Source organism: Pipistrellus kuhlii, unplaced genomic scaffold, assembly GCF_014108245.1.
Source record: "Pipistrellus kuhlii isolate mPipKuh1 unplaced genomic scaffold, mPipKuh1.p scaffold_m20_p_3, whole genome shotgun sequence".
Classification (NCBI taxonomy): Eukaryota; Metazoa; Chordata; class Mammalia; order Chiroptera; family Vespertilionidae; genus Pipistrellus; species Pipistrellus kuhlii.
The window spans coordinates 27314959-27338227 of NW_023425529.1; the positions used below are offsets into that span (position 1 = coordinate 27314959).

Below are 23269 nucleotides of genomic sequence, written 5' to 3' on the forward strand. Positions count from 1 at the left end.
CATTCTCCCTTTCTCATTTCTTGTCCACTCCTTCCTCTCTTCCTGATGTATTGACCTTCTTACAACTCCTTCAACACACCAAGCACACTCCTTATACTTGTTCTTGCCACTGAGTGAAACTCTCTTCACCCATATATCTTAATGGCCCCCACTCTTATTCCATTTAGGTCTATGCTCCATTCTCTCCTCCTCAGGCAGGCCTTTCTTAGACACAGTATCTAGTATAGTCTCTCACCATTCTCCACTTATTCCATTTTATTTTCTTCTTAGTACTTATCCTCATAAACACATACATCAAAATCTTCAACTTATGTTTCCCTCCACTAGAATGAAAGCTCTGGACAGTAAGAACTTTTGCTATATAAATGAATGAATGAATGAATGAATGAATGAATGAATATATGAATAATCATCTTTTCCTTCCATCTATCTAAACAGAAAATGTCTCCAGAAAAACAACATTAAAAATAAGCTTAAAATGCTTTTATCTTCAAATATCAGTAAAACCCAAAGTATCAGCATAGATTGTATTCATTATCAAATTATAAATTGGTAAAGATGGCAAATGAAGATATATTTTCTGTGTGTGTGTGCACAATGCTGTGTGCAGAATTATTTGTACTCTACAAGCTGTAAGGCAGCATAATACAGGAGGCCTGCATCACATCAAAAAACACAAAGTTACCTCTGTTAGCAATATTTCATGTGACCTGGGTGGCAATTTAGACTTGTAAAACAGGGGGACTGGATTGAGGTTGTTTCTATCTCTCAAGATTTAGGGATATCTGAAGCATTTGTCTCCCTTTCTGGATTTTGCTTCTAGACACACAAGAGCCAGATTCAATTTAATGTCAATATTTATATTATCAGGGGGATACCAAGAACCACCACTTTGGGCTTCAATTTATCTCTTTTTAATGTTTAGTTCAAGGATATTTGTAAACTAAAATATTTGGGGATATTAGCTACCAGAAAAAACTCTTTACAAAAATATCACCCAAAACAGGTTAGCAACTCTGCAAGAATCCATGCAGACATACTTATAAACCCAATTACGGTACTAAGGCATATCATTCTAAATATAGCTTTTTTGTTTAAGGATTCTCCATATTTATTTATAAGCAGAGATGTTAGCAAGATAGACTTGAAATATTTTTCCTTTAAGATGGAGAATAGTATTCTCTCAAGATACATAACAATAATAAACTGTGTAGTCCCTAATGCTAATGCTAGAAAAATCACTAAATCCCTGAAGCATCCAGGGAGAACTTGAAGCTTAGCTCCTTTGTGAATAAACCATTTTATTTCAAGAGGTGTGATCAGACTGGAGGACAAAGGCATTATCTCTGCGTGATGAAAACTGAAAATCCACTGGTGGTTGCTCAGTAGGAGACCTGGCGATGGAGGGGCCAAGTCCAACTGCAGAGGAGTTATGGAGGTGGTAACACCGGAGGAGTAGCAGAGAGGAAACGATCCCCAAACTTCTATCAATAACGAAGCAGCAGTACTGAGAGTTGTAATCACTGTTTAAAGCGAGTGGGAGGCTTCTCTAAAGCTAGAGATGAGCACAAAGTCACTCATGGTGAAGCCCAGGACTATGGGACTGCAGATGTCAGTGTGGTTCCAGCTTACTGAGGAGTGGCTAACACCAAGCCTTCTGCAATGGCTGATAAATGTTCACAGCAGACCCTTTGACTGTTGGGATCTTCCAATTTACATAGAAATTGTCTGTTTTAATCAACCTTCATTTACACATGGTAGTCAACATTCGGTACTTAAGATTAATGTTAGCAAACAAATTGATTCTGAAGAGTGTCAAGAGCTTTTGGAGGTGTACCCAAACTCTGAGAATACAGCGGAGAAGAAAGAAAACTTGGTTTCCATGAACCAAGTGCTCTACTACTACAATTACAGTCACATTTTATATGATTTAAGGTTTTGATTCTAAAAAAGTCATCAAGAAACTTTCACCTCAAAACAGCTTACATACCATAAAGAATAGTAGAAATCAGGGTATATCAATATGTCTTACTAGGTTGTAAATTTTCTTCTGGTCTTGAAAATTTATTTAAATTATGTTTTCATCATCACATCCTACAAAAAACCCAAATGCTGGATTTTTTACAGAAAGGTGTTAGTCATGATTTGCAAAACTGAGAACATACTAAGTTAGCACATACTACAAGAACTTAACAAGTGGCAAGAGACTTGAGAAACCTAGAATGGATAGCAAGAGAATGAACAGCAAGTGAAACTGAAAATGTCCTGACCTGCTGAGTCTCCCAGTCCAAACTCTCCCACTCCTGAAGTTCTTGTCTTATCTATAGCTTCCAATGCTATAAAAATAAAAGAAAAAGATTTAGTGAGAAATCAAAGTAATTCCAAAATACTCAGGTGAAAAAAAAGAGTTAAACATAATAAAAAGAGTTAACAAAGATACTGAAACAAGGCTGTGGAAGAAGTATTATAATTCTCATTATAATAATTTTAAAAAGACCAGATTCATAGCCCTGTAACAAGGTCAGACTCAGGACTGTTCCAGATAATGGTTGATAAATGAATAATGAACAATTGAAAAGCAAGCATTTATAAATGACAGTCAAGATATAATTAAGGACAGTTTTAATGTAAAAATATGAGCCAGTTATTTTTAAGCTTTACCAATTAAATCATTTTTTGAAAATATTTGTCTCATTAGTTCAGTAATGTAAGCACATGTGTGGGTGTGTAGCCCTGGGACTAGTGTTATTAAAACAATTTTAACCATCTTTATAATCCATGATAGTTAATTTAAAGTATACCTATAACATAACATTACTTATAGCTACAGTACTTCATGAAAAACATGCTAATTGGCACTAAAATATATTAAATACAGAATAACACTTATCAGAGGATATAAAGTTGTATAAAAATATGAGGGAAACTTTGATGTGATAGAGAAACATCTACCTAGAAATTGTCCAGTGAGTTTGTAAACAACTACTGGAGCCTCTCATATGTGCCTCAACTGGGAATCAAACCCACAACTTTTCTAGTGTATGGGAAGACACACACCAACTGAGCCACCTGCTTGGGGTTTTTAAACTTTTGATTATTAGTTCATGTAGAACTTTACATTTTAAAAGGCTTCAACTATTTTGGGAGACTTTTGGAGTACCGAAATGCTTTTGAAGAATATAAAATAGCAGGAATTATACACCAATTCCAAGTGGAATTTATATTAGGAATACAAAGTTGGTTTAACATCTAAATATCAAATGATGTAAAATATCATAGTGATAATATTAAAGACAAAACCATATAATCCTCTCAATAGATGCTGCTTTCATGAGAAAAATACAATACCCTTTCATGAGGAAAACACTGACAAACTAGTAATAGAAGAGAATTTCCTCAACCAAATAAAAAGCATTTAAAACACACACACACACACAAACAAACAAACAAACAAAAACACAAACACACGCAATTATCATACTTAAGGATGAAAGACTGACTGCTTTTCCCCTAAAATGAGGAATAAGACAAGGATGTCCACTCCTCGCACTTCTGTTTAACACTGAAACTAGAGGTTATAACTAGGTTCATTAAGAAATAAAAAGAAATAAAATATATCCATATTGGAAATGAAGAAATAAATAAATCTATCTTTATTTGTATATAACATTATTTTATTTCTAAAATACTAATCAATTCACTAAAAAACTATTAGAACTTATGAACAAGTTCAATAGGGTTGCAGAATACTTGATCAACATGCAAAAATCAATTCAATTTCTATACACTAGCAATAAACATTCTGCAAATAACACTAAAAAGACAATTTAATTAACAACATGAAAAAGAATAAAGTACTTAAGTATAAATTTCAATAATAGATGTGAAAAACCTGTACATCAAAAACCAAAACAAAATAAAAATATTAGCTTCTTCTTCAAGGAAACACCAAAAGGTGGATGATGTTGGTGCCCTGGGAGACCCCGGGGGCCCTAGAATGGGAGACTATGGCGGCTTCCATGGAAAATTTGGCAGTGGCATCAGGGCCAAGGTTGCAGCTGGGGATAGGGTCAGGGAAGGGCCCCAAGGCTGTGGAGCTCAAGGAGGCAAGGACAAGGACCAGGAGTAAAATCCTGTCACCAAGCGGGGCCACTTGGTCAAGGGCATCAAGATCAAGTCCGTGTAGATCTAACTCTTCTCCCTGCCCATCAAGGAATCTGATGTCCTGAGGACATCGCTCAAAGACAGCTTTTAAAGATAATGCTGGTACAAAAGCAGACCCCACTGGCTAAAGGACCTGGTTCAAGACATTTGCCACCATAGGGGACTACAATGGACATGTTGATATGAGTGTTAAGTGTTCCAAAGAAGTAGCCACGGCCGGCCATCCATGGGGCCATTATCCTGGTCAAGCTATGTATTGGCCCTTTGCTGCAAGGCTACTGGGGGAATAAGATTGACAGGCCCCACACCTCCCTTGCAAGGTGACTGGCATCTATGGCTGGGTGTCTATGCACATCATCCTTGTCCCCATGAGGAAACACATTCCCCCCCCCATTTTTTATTAAGGTATTATATATACATGTACATATCTTACCAATTCCCCCCACACACACACTCCCATACATACTCTCCCTCCGAGGGGGGGCGAGGGCATGAGTAGGTGGGGTTAGGGGAATATTACATATTACACATATGAAATACCTTAATCAATAAAGTAATTTTAAAAATGAAACAAAACAAAACAAAAAACGTATAAGGCTTTTCCTTCTAAAATTAGTTTATCACATAAAATGTAATAGGAATGATACAAACAATAAAAACTAATATTTTTGTGCCATGATTTTACAAAAAGAGTAATACTTTATTACAGTGATATCTTGATTGATAATAAATATTTCTGGCTTGAAAAAAATCAAATTTCAGTGATAAAATTTAAGTTTCCCTCTTCTATGTACTTAATCTTTAATTTTAATAAAATTTCACTTAAAGAAATACTCAACAGCTACATTATCACAGGAGACTATATCCCATTTACCCAATTTTCTGATGACAAGAGTTAGATGATTAAGTAGCCTAATCAATCCAGTTTTACAACCTAAAGTGCTTAACCTCTTTGTTTATTTAACCCATGTTTGACTATTCAACTACACTTTCTACTGTTGAAATTTAAAGAGAAGGTCCCATTCTCTTCTCAAAGGCGTGCATGCATCTTGCTTTGAGTTAAATTGGAGATCTGTTGAATAGCAACCATCTACCCATTAATCTGTCCGTTCACTCAACAGAAAGTTACTGGGTGCTTCTCATAAAATAATGTATATTATATAAGGTAGAATGGAGAAATTAAAATAATGGGTTTCAGGATTATGTACAATTCATTTTTAGTTCAGGCCTCAAGTTATTATAGGTGGCATTACCTTCCTGAACCTTAATTTCCTCATCTTTAAAGTGAGGATTAATTTAACTAATATGTACTTACAGAACCTAATAAAAATGTTAATTCTCTTTAGCTTTCTTTAAACACTAAGAAGATTAATGAGACATGGACTCTGCATTTTAGAAAATAATAGTATAATATAATACAGGTTATAATGTGTATAAATAAATAAGGTAAAAATTTATAAAGTAGACATTTCAAGTGATAATATAACAAGTGAGGTTATCCATTCTCGATAAACATAACATCAATAACATCACAATTACTAAATAGACATAGCACTTATATGGTAGACTAATAAGCTAATTAAGTAACTATCAAGTAAAGAAAATAGATCAACAATCTTAGTTTGTTTGCAGAAAATTCTGAGTAATTGCAAGTTTAACCTTATGGAACAGATGTTTACATATAGGTATTGTTTCTTCAGGTAATGAATAAAAATGCCACATTTTCTCTATGGAGAATTTATTAATTCCAGCTATCCCAGCTCCAGCATTTATATGTGACCACTGGAACATCACTTACTGTCTTGGTTCCCCCATTTCCTCATCATTAGGTGGGAATGATAATAATGCATGCCTTATAGAGTGATTAATAGAATTAAATGAATTAATTGCTGTCAAGTGTAAGAGTATCTGGTCCATTGAGTACCATTGAATGACATCATTAAGTACTCGATGTTAGAACATCTTATTACTCTTATTATAATCTTTCATGCCACTGCAAGAACATGTATAAGTATTTTAATCAAATGTAAAATCACCATTCAATGGGAAGGTGAGATGTCATAGGAAAACTTTTATATACATATTGATGAAACTCATAGTAGCCAGAAGAATAAAGTTCCTTGACTGGCCAGTACTATATCATGTGCCTTTATGGTAGGTAGAGAATAAAGAAGCAGTTCTCCCAAAAGAAAGGGTGAGTGTGTGTACGGGTGAAGGGGTTCTATTTCTAGGGAGGAGAGTGCTAAGGAAAGCTGAAGGACAAAGCAACAATTGTCTAAACACATCTACTATGTGAACAGGGATAGCCTTTACTTGCCATAATCCAGATTTTCAATTTAACCAACTCAGAAAATGTTAAACTAATAAATGATCTATATTAATTTAGAACTCTTGGATTAATAAATCCATAAGCTGAACCTAGAGAGAGACTTATTTCCCTCACTTTCTGCATCTAATTGGTCATTGAATCATCTCTTCCAATTTTAAAATCTATAAAATCTGTGTCTCTTCATTTCTATAGCTATTACACTTCCTACACTCTTGTGCTTCTCTTACCTTATCTGAGCTTTCTCTTTGCTCCAGTCTCAAGCTCTACACATGTGGCAACTTGGGCCTATTCTGTCATTCTTTTGTGCATACTCTTCCTTCCAAACTCAACCCAATTACTGAACCTTCTCAGGGAATTCCTTCCTAGATCTCCAAGGGATACCGAGGAGGTTCTCATTTCACAGGACCTACAAGTGGTAGGTTAGCATAGATATGGGTGTACCCAGTTAAAGGTTATGTCAAATTATTATGATAATATTCCATGCCGAAAAGGTATATGGTAAACTGTGGCCTTTCATATGTAGCTAGTGAAAGGTGAAAGTGGTTCAAATGTTTTCAAAAAAATTTGGATCACATATATCAGCCAGCTTACACATGTTCATATATATGTACTTTTATTTCTAAAAACATATATCTGAAGAAATAACTCTAAGAATAAGAAAAGTGTATGCAAAAATATATTTATCTAAAATAATCTGGAATATAAAAAAGGAATAAGTCCAAATGGCTAACAATAGAGCATTGGTTAAATAATGTATAGAGCTTCTCCCTACTAAACTGCAGAGGAAAAAGAGGCTTAGTGGTTAGTAGAGCCCTGATCAAAACAACACCCTGTGACTCCAGTGCTGAAAAAGTCCCTAAACTGATTTTGTTCCAAAATATTAGTGTTCTCAAGTGTTAATTATGGCTAATAGGTAGAGGATCTACCTGTAGTTCATATCACACACACACACACACACACACACACACACACACACACACACGATATAATAAAAATGACTCAAAGGATAAATGTGAAGATGTTACAATATTACTTTTAGAAATATAGGTATGTATTACCTTCTTTGGCTAATCTACATTTTCTAAATATTTCCCCCCCAAAATTAAACAAGTTCATAATAATAAAAAGGTTATTAAGAATAAAAAAATTATATACAAATTACAAATTGCTATTACAGAGAAAAGGTTTCACAAAAGTTCTGAGTTGGCACCTAGCGCCCTTATGTAACTCATCTTCCTCTTCAGCACACAGATGCCCACTGGACACCCCATCTGGGTCCATTTCCTGTGTAGTAGCCAAAGGTCTTTTTAAAAGCCATTTATTTACTTACTTAATTATGCGTTAAAATGCATTTTTATGCATTAGACACCTAATCTATACCAGCTCTTTACTTCACAGCCACCCTGTGAAGTGTGCATTATCAACGCTTAACAAATGGGCAACATGTGGCAGAGGTGGTAGGTGAACCCAAGACCAGCAGATTTCAAAATGCATGTTCCTTCCAAAAGGCCACATGGATCTCTTCACAATGCACCCATTTATGTATCAATTCCCCATTTTGTTTTCTTTGCAAGTGTTAGTAATGTGTCATATAAAATAATTGTTAATATGGAAATGAGCGAGTCATGTTATAATGGGGGAAAATACAAGAATAGGATGCCTCCCCGTTACCACTGGTCACTGCTCCTTTCTTTTATTATTTCCTGAGTAGCGGTTAAAACTACTGTGTGTGTGTGTGTGTGTGTGTGTGTGTGTGTGTGTGTGTGTTTTATGAACTCGCATATTTTGTTCATTACTTTACCTTTAGTACCTTATAGTGCCTGATATACATTGGATTTAATATATACTTAGCAGATGAATGAATAAATATATTCATGAGAACATGTGTAAATTCTTCTCTTTACTAGCTGTGTCTTTTGACAAATCTACCAGCCTCTCAGCTTTTAAATCCCCATTTCCTTAATGTAATACTGACTTATGAGTTTAACTTCATGCATTCAAAACTATTTGTTGAGCTCCTATTATATGCCAGCATCTTTTATTCTAAGCAATCTGATAATAGCAGGGAACAAAACAGAGGAAAATCTCTCATTACTGATGAGTGGGAAAAGACAAGAATATAATAAGTTAGATGGTGATAACTATTTTGAAGACCAAACAGCTTGTGATTAGGAATCAGAGAGGAAGATCTATAGTGTCAAGATGGGTAACTGAGAAACAGGACATCTGATAAAGGAAGTGAGGGACTGGGATATAGGCACATCAGATCTAAAGAACTTTTCACACAGCGAAACTGGCAAGCTGGCATGATTGTATTTTCAGAGTAGCTGGATGGCAGTGAGCAAATGAGAAAGTAATAGGCACTGAAATCAGAAAGGTGAGAGAGAGGCAGAGGCAGAGGCTGTAAGACCCGGGAGGCCTTTCTGTTGTAACTGTCATAGAAAACTGGCTTTTGTCCTCAGAAAAATTATGAGCCATTGGAAGAGTTTGAACAGAGTGGTGTATGATGTGACCCGTAGGTTTTTATTCCTCCAAAGAGAGGCTATTGGCATTTTGGATGTGCAACTCCTCTTTGTTCTAACCATTGGGCACCTGCGGGTCATTTAGCATCTCTAAACTCAGCCCACTAAACAACAGGAGTAATTTCCATACTTCTGACAACCACAATGCCCCCATTTATTTCCACCTGTTAAGAATAGACTGAGGGAGGGTGTATAGGTAGAGTCTGTTTAAATTATCTAAGATATAATTTATATTATCTTGAGCCAGTGTGGCAGAAGTGAGTATATATATATTCTGAATTTTTTTTCCAGATAGGATTTGCCAGTCAATTAGATTTGTGTATGAGTGAAGCTAGAAGTCAAGGATGATTCCCCAGGTGTTTGAAATAAGAAAAAAAAAAAAGATGTAGCTACCATTCACTGAAATTGTTTAGACTGAATGTGCTGAATATGGACGAAGCAGATTTGGTGAAGAAAGCAGGAATTCAGTCAAAACACATTAAAAACTGCTATGCAAAAGTAGATATACATATATTTTATACAAAAATATTGTACAATGAGGTAATGGGCACTAGTTCTGAACTGATAAATTTGTTAGTGTGCCTTTTATGGAGGGATAGAGTTAACAGATGTAAACATTAAATAAATAAATGAATAATTACTGATAAGTAATAGTGATCTATGAGCTATTTTAAGAAATTATATTATGTCATGAAAAGTTTTATTTTTTTGTTTTATCTTCAAATAACCCAAAGGAATAAATATAATAGTGGAATTTCAAGCATTAAATGGTGTGTGGGGAGGCAGGCTTTTAGTGCTGTTAACATCCCACCAAGTCCATATTGCTCGGAGTAGACATCCTACAGTGAGATTAGACTCTGGCTTGGGAAAACAGTGGGTGCCACAACTGTCCTCTTACCTCATACCGACTAAACACCACCACTTCCAACACTATGAAGTCAATTGGTCAATATACATAACCTTTTCTACATTCATGATCAATTCAAGGATTTCAGAGAAAACACTACATCCAGACATTATTTAGACACCCTTTATGTGTAGACTTGAGCCATTCTTTTATGGACTAAAGAAGTTAAGTGAATCAGCACCATGACCTGATTGATACAAACATACAGGTTAGAGTTGCTAGGAGGTAGTATCCAATTGCACGCCTGTTGGAACCTTTTCCCACTGACAGCATTCTGCCTGCTGCTAAGAAAGCAATGCTTATCATGGTAACATGACATTTCCCCCCAAACTCCTAGAGTCAGGAAACATTTATCCCACTTGAATTGACACCACATTTATGAGAATTCTATTTCAATAATTTCTAGTAACATTCCCTATGACTAGATACAGGTGAGATATCAGCATTCCTAGAGAAATCCTTGCACACACACACACACACACACACACACACACACACATACACACATGAATGCACTGACTTCCTTGAGAATGTGGCATCACTTTTCAGACTGGCTTGGCCTATTGTCAGATACTCTCTTTCTAAAAACATTAGCAGAAGGCACTGGATACAATTCTTCAGCCAAGGTGTGCCTTCAATCACCAGTTAGCTAGAGACATTAAAAGATTTGTGCAAAGGTGGTCGCTTGGGCTGCTGTGGGAGGAGCATGGATTGGGAAGAGATGCCCCAGGGGCTCCACATTGTTGTTTCACTGGAAGGACAGAGTGTGTCATAATGGATTTCTATGAATTTGAGCCAGCAGGACTGTTAGATTGAGCCGGGAACCCGGGATGACAGCGCCTGCATGATCATCTAATGAGGGGACAGGGCTGCATGGGTAGTGCTGCTTCACTCAATTAGTGGACAAGGCTTTTAATGCTGCTCTGCACAACTAAAGCCATTTTGATTACTTAGAGCTGAGTCTCCATTTAGAATGTTTCAGAAGCTAAAACGGGGTGTGTGTGTGTTTTAAATATAATTTATCTTGAGAGTATTTAAAAGGCAATAAGCTATTTGAAAGCCAATCACATTGTTTCCTATTTTTCCCCTAAGTAATACTGAGATATATTTTTAAAAGTTCAAAGGATAGAATTTATTCTAGCAAATGAAATGTAAATAAGATAGCGAGTGATTAAGGATATGCAGAGGGTCTGTGTGTGTGTGTGTGCATGTGCATGTGTGTGCATGCAGCCACTATGTGAGTCTCTCTGTGCCAGAATTACAGTTGGTGAATTTCATTTCATCAGCCAACATTATCAGGAGGTTGCATATTTATTCTATATATCCACATTTTAAAAAATTCCAGATCTTGCCTTCTTTGGCTGAAAGGACATATATTTTATAGCTTTTGATGTGGCAAACTGACGTTTCCACTCCATTATTTTTTTACTATGTCACTTCATGATGAAAAGCAGTGCTATGCACAATGATAGAATTTTCTTTAACATTGTGATCATTGACCCATGTCATAACTAAGATCTTACCCTAACAGAGGTGATTAATTCCCATCATTTTCCTTAGAAATATACAAAGACTCTATATCTCACTGTAGTCATCTTCTTGGTTTCTATCTATTCCGTGTGTTTAATTCTCAAACTGCCTGAGTTAGCTTTCTGAAGGCAGGCAGATATGATTAACTTTTTTCCACTCTTCTAATAATGAGGCAGCCAAACATAATGCCAGGAGTATCTTTATTGCAATCCCAATGTGATGGATGGACCTGGGTCTCATTTTGTGGCTTGAGGTCACTGTGTATCCAATAGCACACTCTTGTCTGTTGTCATAACCATTATAAGAATGATGACTAATGGCTTTGGGGAAGAGTCGAGGTTAGACAACAAGCACAGAGAAAAATGCCAGGACCAAGAGGGTTTATTCAACAAGAGGCATTCCACTCTCCCTGGGTGGACCAGTGACTCCTCAGGGGAGAAAGGTAAGAGGAAGAGAAAAAGGAATGGTTGTATTAGTGCTTGCCAAAAAAACAGAAGTCTGAGAAATCCCAAGAGGAGATAAAATGTACCTTTCCTAAGACTTCTGTTGATTTTACTTTGCCCTCAGAATAGACTGAAATATAGCTAATGCTCTGAGGAAAGCTCAGGGATTCAAATAAAGAATATAAAATAGATTATTCCTTTGCACCAAGATTTGATTGATTTTAATACCAGGCTTTTTTATTTAATTGCATCATTTTTATTCAAATATCTGATTCATCTTATTTATTTCAGAGAGGGGTAAAAAATGGGATGTAGCTGCCTAAGCAACAAAATCATCCTATCTAATAAAGAGGTAATATGCAAACTGACCATCACTCCAACATACAAGATGGCCACCCCTATGTGGTCAAAGATGGTCACCCCCATGTGGACACAAGATGTCTGCCACAAAATGGTGCCAGCAAGGGAGGGCAATTGTTGGCAATAGGACTGTAGGGGAGGGCAGTTAGGGGAAATCAGGCTGGCAGGGGAGGGAAGTTAGGGGCAACCAGGCTAGCAAGAGAGTGAAGTTAGGAGTGATCAGGCTGGCAGGGGAGGGCAGTTAGGACCAATCAGGCCAACAGGGGAGCAGTTAGGCATCAATCAGGCTGGCAGGAGAGTGGTTAGGGGTAATCAGGCTGGCAGGCAGGCGAGCAGTTGGGAGCCAGCAGTCCTGGATTGTGAGAGGGATGTCCCAGATTGGAGAGTATGCAGGCTTGGGTGAGGGATATCACCCCTTCCATGCACGAATTTCATACACCAGGCTTCTAGTTGCTAATATAAGCATGTTGTTGGATCATCTTTACAATATCACATGCAAGGCATGCACTGAAGCACCTCCTTTAAGGCAGGAAAGAGCTTTCCTAAGGAAAGATCATTCAGCACAGTACCTTCCGATGAGTGGTGTCATCTTAGAAGCAGGTAGAGTGTAACTAATAAGTAAAATGTGAGCATTTAAGTTTATTTATCAAGAAGTTGCATGTTTTAACTTTCTATAGTCATGATCTTATTAAATTTTCTCTAAAACTGCCCTGTCACCGATTATTATGTATGTATTCTAAATGTATTTAATTTTTAAAAGGCATACCAGTTCCCAGCCTGCATGGTTCAGTGGTTGAGTGTCAACCTATGAACCAGGAGGTCACAGTTGGATTCCTGGTCAGGGAATATACCTGGCATGCAAGCTGGATCCCCAGTGGGAGTGTGCAAGAGGCAGCCAATCAATGATTCTCTCTCATCTATAATAATAAGAGTATAATATGCAAATAGACCAGATGGCCAAACAGCGGAATGATCATCCAGATGAACCAGGGCTGCAAGGGCTAAGGCAGCAGCTGGGGCTGCGAGGGCCTACCCTTACACGAATTTCATGCAACGAGCTTCTAGTCATTGATATTTCTATCTCGCTCTCCCTCTCCATCTCCCTTCCTCTCTGAAATAAATAGAAATATATTTTAAAAAATAAATAAAAGGCATCCCAAAGAAATGAGATGTGGATGGGTGTGATAAGTAGATCTGGGGAACCAAATGGATGTAGATCTCTCCACAGACAAAAGAAAAAGACCTATGGCCCCCTCTTTTCCTTCCTCCTTTCCTTCCTTCCTTCTTCTTCCTTCCTTCCTTCCTTCCTTCCTTCCTTCCTTCCTTCCTTCCTTCCTTCCTTCCTTCCTTCCTTTTTCCCCCTCTCCCTCACCCCCCTCCCTTCTTCCCTGTCTGCCTCCCTTCCTCCCTCCCTCCGCCTCTCCCTCCTTCCCTCTCTTCCTTCCTCCCTTTTTCCTTCCTTCTTTCCCCCCCTCCCTTCCTTCCTGTTGTGCCTGGGGCTCAGGGAGAGCTCTCCATTTCCCAGTGATTCGCTTCTGCTTGCAAGCTCTACTCGGAAGATATGTTGTATGCCACAGAAAACCAAGATGTTTGCATTCCCACCAATCCAGGGATAAGGCATTTTCCTCATACAGACACAAAACATACAGTATATGAATGTTTAATGGAGACTAAAATTGGGAGAGGAACAGAAAACAAGAACAGAGCAGGTTAAAAAAATATCTGCTTTCTCTCTATCAAAATACTAATTAAAATTCATGCTCATGGGGATGATTATACATATATTTTTGAACTAAAAGTCTAACCTGGCACTATTTTTTGGCCTTATTTTTGTGACAACATTTTTGTCCATATGGCATGAAGTGAATCATTTTACATCTTTTTTTAAGCTCTATGTGTTTTTCTTGTTGTCTATTCCCTCTTCTCCCACCACACACACACTGGCAGCCGCTACCAAGTTATCAAATGCCAACTCAACCCTGCAAGCTGGCTGCATCAAACTATATAGTACTGGCATTTTCCTTTCTTTGCAGAAATATTCTCATATTCTCTCTCTCTCTCTCTCTCTCTCTCTCTCTCTCTCTCTCTCTCTCTCTCTCTCTCTCTCACACACACACACACACACACACACACACACACACCATTAAAGCATTCTGAATATTTCTTCTTCATTTCCATGCTAATCTTTTGAATTCTGCAGGATTCTGCCCAGTTTCAGAGTGTGTGCAGCTCTGGCTGCTGGTCTGTGAAGCTGCACACCAGCTCTCTTAGGGCCACGCACCCCTGGCCCGCCTTCTGCATGGCACTGTGACAATTAGAGGTTCACTTAAGAAACTGCTGTAAATTAATGGTTAATCGAGCCCATGTCATCGGTGTAGTTGCAGCAAAGTGCGGACACCATGACTGTCCAGTGATCTGATTTTCTTTCTTTTAAAAGAATCCCACTAATCCGTGCTCCTGCCTTTTCAGACCGAAGAATGCCTCTGACCGGCAGCACAGCCCGACCCCTGGGCTCCCGGATGGCACAAGGTGAGTCCTCGTGCCGCAGCCCCTGGTATCAGGCACCGCTGAGTTTGTGTGGAAGGGCAGCAACTCCACCTAACAAATGCAACTTTAACAACAGTAAAACAACCTAATAGCTTTGCATGCCAGGGGGCTAATGTGGTGGGCCATTTACTGCTGCACTAAATAGCCCCGGTTTGATTCTCATTGCCAAGTGTCGAACTGAGAATTGCAAAGCAGGAGTAGCTCCTAATTCATTAGATAAAGGGGGTCATTGCTCATAGGGCTGGGGCAATGGTAGAAGGAGAAGACATTGAACAAGGCATTCACCTTTCAAATGCTGTGAAAAGTGGGGCTCCCTGGGATCTGGGACAGCAGAGCCACTGCCCCACACAAGGGCTCTGTTCCTGGCACTCACATGCCAACCTCTCACCATGGGCACGTTGGCTTCATTTTGCAACGTTCACCTGGAAAGAGGCTAGAAGGGTAGGTGATCCTAAGTCAGAAGCCATCGTTTGTTTTTGTTTTTGTAAATCACGTTGACAAGCTTGGGACTAAAGCCACAGCATTTGGACAGAGCACCATCTAGCCTGGGCTATAAAACAAACCGCCAAGAAGTCTCTTCCCTGCCAGCCATCCTCCCTCACGCGCCCTGGAAAAGTTGCTGTGGACAGTTGTGACCCGGCTAATAGGCTGGGCAGGAGAGAGACTGCTAGCAACCGAAGGGAGCCCAACATTCTCGTTAGCAATACTACATCTCATACCATTGTCTATCTTCCTTTATTCCTTTTTGTTTTTCTTTTCAGGCAGTCAGAAAGAGTTCTAAGGTCAAACTACCCCCGAATAGTCCCGGTAAGGTTATAGGGCCCAAAATCATTCCCTTTTCTTGTTTTTTGTTTCCCCACAATAGCTTAAAAATAAAAAATGTCAAATGTGATCTCTTAAATTAGGACATCTTTATTTCTTGAACATTAGCCCTAAAACAACTGATTTCTCTAATTCCTGCCATCACTCAGATTGGCCTTGAATTACCTCCCAATAGGCCTCCCATGTGCTTCTAGATGAGAGTGTGTAATGGGGGATCTGTTAATTAACTAGAAGCAAAGTTGCTCGGTGGGGATCAAACACTGGATACGTCCTAAAACTCCCACAGAGAAGATGAAATGCAGCGCAAACTTTAAAGACTTCCCGTCATTAGCTGAGACCTTGCTGCTCCTGGCCCAGACCCCTCCTGTTTCAGAGAACAATGAGGACAATGATGGCAGAAATGAAATAAGAGCAGCCAGGGACAAAGGAACTAGCTATTTACCCGCAGACCCAGAAAGCAAGTGGGGGATGGGGAGAAAAAAAAAGAGAACTTTCTTTTTCTGTGGTTCCCATCTACTTTTAATTAATTTATGACTGCCAGGGAATGGCCCAGAGAGCACACCCAAACACATTGCACCCCAGCCCGGTGTTAACATATGAAACATTGACTGTTTACTCCCAGGAAAAGTGCACCGGGCTGGGGAGAGAGGGGACACCGAGGAAGGAGAGACAGAGCAGGACAGAATCAATGACAAAGGACAAATGGCTGGACTGAATGTTCACTCCTAGGATCAGAGTTCAAATTGGCAGATGATCAAAACAAAAGGGGGGAAAAACCAACACTGCCCCATGAGTAATATATCGATTTAGATCAGTTCTTTATGGCAGTAAAAAACAATAATAGGGCCTTGACACAGCTCTATTTTTGCAATTGTCAGGTTGCCTGATACCTTCCACATATATACTATCAAGAGCAGAAGCACACAGTTATAGTGGCTTGTGCTTTCCTGTTTCGTGATGAGATACAAATAGGGAAAAAAAAGAAAATTGGGCAAACTCTTGAGTAACAAAACCTGACTACTGAAGGCTCTCATTCTCTCATTTTGCATTTTTGCAGGATTCAAATCAGGACGTTTTCCATATACCTAAAGTGCCTGGCTTCCACAGGGTTAAGAGAACCAATAAGAACACCAGCAAAGGTCACAAAGAGGAAGTGCTTCCTCTCTCTACTTCAAGTTGCAGCTCTTTGAGATGGACCAATAGGATGAAGGGAGCAATTATTTAGAGGTGCCAATGGCTCTGCTCCCTCTCTTAACATTTCAGTTGAAATGGCCACACTAGAATTGTTTCTTTTTTAAGTTCAGTGACAAGGCTTACTCCTTTGTTTTCCAATTACATGCTTATAACAATCAGTGGAAACTCTACATATGGACAAAACAAGAAAATCCCCTAGGATTGTTTTGTGACTATTTCCCTCACTTTTTGGTTTAGATTTAATAAGCTCAACCACAAATTCAACTACAGGAAAAAAATTTCTTAAGCAGGTAGTTCATGGAGGAATAAATACTCAGAAACTGCCAAAACCTGTTTGGCTCAGTGGATAGAAGATCAGCCTGCGGACTCAAAGGTCCTGGGTTCGATTCTGGTCAAGGGCATGTACCTTGGTTGTGGGCACATCCCCAGGGGATGTGCAGAAGGCAGCTGATAGATGTCTCCCTCTCATCGATATTTCTAACTCTCTATCCCTCTCCCTTCCTCTCTGTAAAAAAATCAATAAAATATATGTATATTAAAATACTCAGAAACTTTTTGTCACAGCATAGATATTATAGTTGTTCCTCTTATGCATAGTCTTATTATATAAAACAAAAATACAAAAACCAATAGAAAATGCAAGATTGTACAAGTCACACAAAAGAAATAAGTAAATAAATAATGCATGTAATAAATGCAAATGGGATAAGTGTTTTTAAAAATTTTAGAATATTCTATTCTGTCCTATATGTGAATTAAATGAAAATACATAAAACACACCAAAAATGAATAAAAAATAAAAATGATAAAATTTTAAAATTGTATAAAATTATGAGGACAAAACAAATGACAAAAATTAATATACAAAAAGGTGTACTACAAAAATTATAGATTAATATCATAAATTAAATTTATGGTAAGAGGACACAGGTACAAATTACAAAACTGGAGTATCAAAAAGATAATAGTGAAAAATGTGGTAAAGGGAAAACGTTAAATTTAAGTTGGCAGTGAAAAAAAATCCAAAGTTTTAGGTTTTTTGGGAAGTTTTTCCCCCCTCCATTTTATAAGGTAACTTTAATGTGAGGTAGCTGTGGTCAGGCAGCCAATTCCCCACAAAGGTGTTATTCTACACTTGAGTTTTCTTGAAGAAATTACTCAATGGGTAAGGTATGAGGATTCTCTGAATTTGAGATATTAAAAATAAGAATGTAGTAGACATATGCTGAAGCAATATCTTCATTGATACAGCTCCTATGGCGATGGAAACTAAATAGAAAATAAACAAATGGGATTACATCAAAATAAAAAGCTTCTGCACAGCAAAAGAAACCATCAACAAAACAACAAGAAATCCCACTGCATGGGAGGACATATTTGTCAATGTTATCACCGACAAAAGTTTAATATCCAACATTTACAGGGAACTCATACAACTTAACAAAAGGAAGATAACCCAATTTAAAAAAATGGGTAATTGACCTAAATAGATATTTTTTGAAAGAGGATATTCAGAAAGCCAAGAGACATATGAAAACATGCTCAAAGTCACTAATCACCCCAGAGATGCAAATCAAAATGACAATGAGGTACCATCTCACATCTGTCAGAATGGCTATCATCAACAAACCAACAAATGACAAGTGCTGGCAAGGATGAGGAGAAAAAGGAACCCTCATACACTGCTGGTGGGAATGCAGACTGGTGCAGCCACTGTGGAAAACAGTATGGAGTTTCCTAAAAAATCTAAAAATAGAACTCCCATTTGACTCAGTGACCCCACTTCTAGAAATTTATCCCCAGAAACTAGAAACACGAATCAGAAAGGATATATGCACCGCTATGTTCATAGCAGCACAATTCATAATAGCTAAGATTTGGAAACAGCCTAAGTGCCCATCAGCAGATGAGTGGATTAAAAAACCATAGTACATCTACACAATGGAATATGATGCTGCAATAAAAAGAAAGGAACTCCTACCATTTACAACAGCATGGATGGACCTGGTGAGCATTATGCTAAGAGAAATGTCAGTCAGATAAAGACAAATATCACTTAATCTCACTTATTTGTGGAATATAATGAACAGCATAAACTGATGAACAAAAACAGATCCAGAGACAGAAGAATTGAACAAACTGTCAAACCTCAAAGGGAAAATAGGAGAGTATGGGGGTAAGGGGAAGAAGAGATCAACCAAAGAACTTGTATGCATGCAAATAAGCATAACCAATGGACACAGACACCAGGGGGTGAGGGCATAAGCAGGGGACTAGGGGAATAAAGACACATATGTAATACCTTAATCAATAAAGAAAATTAAAAAATTAACAAAAGAATGAAGTAGATGGAACTTTTAACCATGCTATTTGATCCCATTTAAATATAGATGTAGCCAACACAAGGAAGGCCTATATGCATATTTGGGATTAAATTTGGAATAGATTTTAAAAATAGATCCCTAGAAAGAACAAGCTGGAGAATATAAGAAGTCTATTCCAACATGTTCAATTATGAACAGATCAAAGATTAGAACTTGTGTCATAATTTTTATTTAGGAAAATATACTCAAATGAATGAAGGAAAGGAACAACTTTCATACCAAACTATTAAAAACAATCTTTAGGGAAACTTCCTTTTGTTTCATGAACTCCTGATCCATATCCAATTTTGGCTGTCCAAATCTAAACATTGAATCCAAGGCCAACTTCTTCATACTTCCTATTGTGCTAGGGCTGTTTCCACCCACTGTTCTGTAATATGTGCTCAGGAAACTGAAGATAATTTTAGTATCAGCTTAAAGGGCCATGCCAGAGGGCCTATAATATGTGACTGCATAATTAGGTAGGCTAATATTTCATAATATAATGATATTCAATAATTTATTTTTCCAGTATCACAGGAATATAAAGGATTATATACCCAGATTTCTGAATCACTAAGATTTACCATAAAATCAGTCCAAATTTTTAAGCAAGTCTAATCACTAGAATATAGAGCTTTCTAAAAATGTATCACATATTTACCTGTCATCTTAAAGACAGATAGCTAACAATAAACATTATGATTGCTAGAGTTATTATAAGAAACAGCACAATTATACTTAGAAGGATTATCAAGGTTAAATGCTACATCGGTGGTCCTCAGCAGGGGCTGATTTTGTGCCCCAAGGGACTTTTGTCAAAGTCTGGAGACAATTTCATTTGTGTCAACACTGGAGAACATGGGGAGATGCTACTGGCATCTAGTGGATAGAAGCCAAGATTGCTGCTAAGCATCCTAAAAGGCACGGAACAACTCCCCTTTCCCACCCACATTCACCCCGCAGAAAGAATCACCCAGACCAAAATGTCAACAGTGCTAAAGATCAGCAACCCTACACTGCAATAAATGGGATCAGTCCATTATGACTCCAGTATCTGCACTAATTTTTATGTTTTATTTTGTTTTGCATTATTTGTGTTCCTTCCCTGCACTGTCTCATTCCTTGAGGCCTTCACAGAATGGCCCTTCATCATTCTGATTTGCTACATTATTCTGTTGTAGACTTGGGAAATTTTTTTTGCCAAGCTTATTACTGTACGACTATATAACCTATGAAAGAAGGCTTTGGAGCTAACTATGAGTAAAGCCTGGTAGTTCAGAATGAAAAATTAATGAAATAATTTTAAATTTTCTAAGCTTAATTTTTATTCATAGCCTAATTACTAGAGATCACCAGACTTCAAATATGTGAAATATCACTGTGGTTTAGTCAAAACTAAAGGAGCAGAATACAAGCAAAAAACACATGAAACAAAATAACAACATCAGTCACTGTGTATTAATTTGTAGCCTACTAATATAAAATTAATAATATCTTTGAAAAACTGAGCTAAAATGTGCCTTCTACCCCAAGTAATAGAATTATTGTAGCCAAATGAATCTGATAAACAAGATTTGGAAGAGGAAGGGTATCAGGTTTATCCTCTTAAGAGATTACTATTTATTATATGTGTTTAATTTTTTATGTACTTAATTATAACTTGAGATTTAGGCTCCTAATTTTATATGGTAATCATAATTTTCATCTATATCTAAGTTTCAATAGTCAAAATCTGCTATTGAAGGTATTCAAGAATAATACAATTGAATTTTTAAATTCAGTGACTTAATATCTAAGACTTTCCTTTAAGTAGTAAAAAATTATGAAACTATAACTAACCATTCTGGAAGTAATAAAGAAGTAATTGTAGTCCGATGATACGACTTGCACCTTTCTTCTTATAATCGGTTAATCTATATATCTAGTGGCAAGGAGCGCTGCTCAGTGCTATAATGCCATACATTAATCACACAGAATACACATAAAATTCATTAACTTAATGATAAAAGTATTACCATCTGGAAAATTCAGAAATAATGATGAAATTTTGAATTTCCTTAGGAAAATATTTAAAACTCCAGATTGTTGTAGGCCAGCAGGGAAGAAATTGGGCCAGATGCACGGAGACCTCAATTCTGATTCACTGCAGCTGCCACTACCTCAGTGAGTCTCTGCCTGATTGACAGGCACAGGGCTATTTGGTTATAGTTTTCTTACCTTCTAATAAGAAGGATCTGAAAGGCGGTAGTGGAAACCAGGGGAGGAAGATAAGCAAGAGGCCGAGTTGAGTAAGTTTGCAAAGCAGTTGATTGGGAATAAGAGACATTTACCAGACACCACTTCTTGTTTGGAAGTTTTCAGCCTTTCACCATAAAGGGCTGTAGGCAGTATTTTTGTAATTATTCAGGTGAAATGCCATGAGGGCATTAAATAAGCAGGTGAAAGTAATAAACACATTGAGGAGTTCAGTGGAAGGTCAACCTCTGCCCAAAAGTAGGTCAGTATCCAGAACAGAAATATAGCGCGGATCTGGTATGCTCGGTGAGTTCTTTAGAAGCTGAAAACGGGGCATCACTTGGGAAAAAGATCAAGGAACTTTGCCAAAGTCTCTTAATCATTAGAGGTGCGAATGTCTATTGGGAGATGAGATGGCTGCCAAGAAACTGTTTATTTTCTACAGAAACTGGTGCAGTAACTCCTGAGTGTAACTCCTGGTGGCTTATGTATATTCTGAATTTAACATGTTATTTGGTCTGAATAAATGTTTTAATTTCAGGCCTCCCCTGGAAGTCAGGGTAACTGAATCACTTCAGTGGTAGCTCGGGGAAGAGGGGGGGATGGGGATGTCCATTAACCCTCCCTGAGACAGAGCTCCCCAGAGCTGCTCTGGATCCTGCTCATCCACCATCCGAGGCACTCTGACAAATTCCAGAATTCTACAATGCTGAAAAAGCTAGCAAGGTTACTGTGACGTGGAGAAAAATGAACTTTAATTTATTAATTAAACTCTAATTGGTGAATACAAAAAGTTATCAACAAAGCAAGGTTAACATATTCTAGCAATTAAAAGTCCAACTTTGCATTGCAATTTCCTTCAAACTAACTTAAAATTTGAATGCTTTAAACTTAAACCTGAAAATGTTTCTTAGATTTGTTTTGAAATAAGCAAACCAACAATTAAGGAAAAAGGGAATAACTGTTAAATGTTTGAAATAATCAAGTTGCACTTTTTGAAATGTGAATAATGTATTTAAAATGTGTACTGTCTCATTTAATTATTTTTTTCATATATACAGTCTTGTTTACACAGCTAATTCACATAAGTCATTTTGGAATATGCCCAATATTTTCAATAAATTCCCCATAGCATCAAACATGAGTGATAATCATCTGTAAGCTATAAATAGATAAAAATAAAATTACATGCTTGAAGCAAAATTAATTTTTTGTATTGTTATTAAAAGAATTACTTCAGATTCTAATGGTTACAGAATATACTAAAAATAATTCCATCCTGGCCTGACCAATATGGCTCCTTTGGTTGGAGTGAGGTCATGTTCACTGAAGAGTGGTAGGTTTGAGTCTTAGTCAGGGCACATGCTCAGGTTGGAGGTTCCAACCTGATTGGGGCTCATGCCTGAGGCAGCTGATCAAAGTTTCTCTCCCCTCCTCCCCTCCCCTCCCCTCCCCTCCCCTCCCCTCTCCTCTCCTCCCCTTCCCTCCCCTCTCCTCTCCTCCCCTCCCCTCCCCTCCCCTCCCCTCCCTTCCCCTCTCCTCCCCTCCCTTCCCTTCCTATCCCCTCCCCTCTCTTCTCTCTCTCTCTCTCTCTCTCTCTCTCTCTCTCTCTCTCTCTCTCCCTCTCCCTCTCCCTCTTCCTCTTCTTCTCCCTCTCCATCTCTCTATAATCAATATTAACTAATAATAGAGAAACATATATAAATTGACCGTACCTCCACCATACCAACAGCCAATCAGAATGAGCATGCAAATTAGCCCAACAAAGATGGTGGTTAATTTGTATATATACCGGGTCCTGGCAACCTCCTAGGCACCCAGGTCACTCCCAGCTGGCCATCAGAGGGGTG

General features: G+C 37.8%; 1 protein-coding gene across 2 annotated transcripts in view; it reads right to left on the reverse strand.

Moving 5' to 3' along the window:
- Positions 1 to 23269, reverse strand: part of SOX5 (SRY-box transcription factor 5) — a 941098-nt gene that overhangs the window by 624995 nt on the left and 292834 nt on the right. For both annotated transcript variants that reach the window (XM_045587843.1, XM_036455682.2), the window contains exon 5: positions 2271 to 2336. The gene's annotated coding sequence lies outside the window, so the exon portion shown is untranslated. The remainder of the gene's footprint in view (positions 1 to 2270; positions 2337 to 23269) is intronic.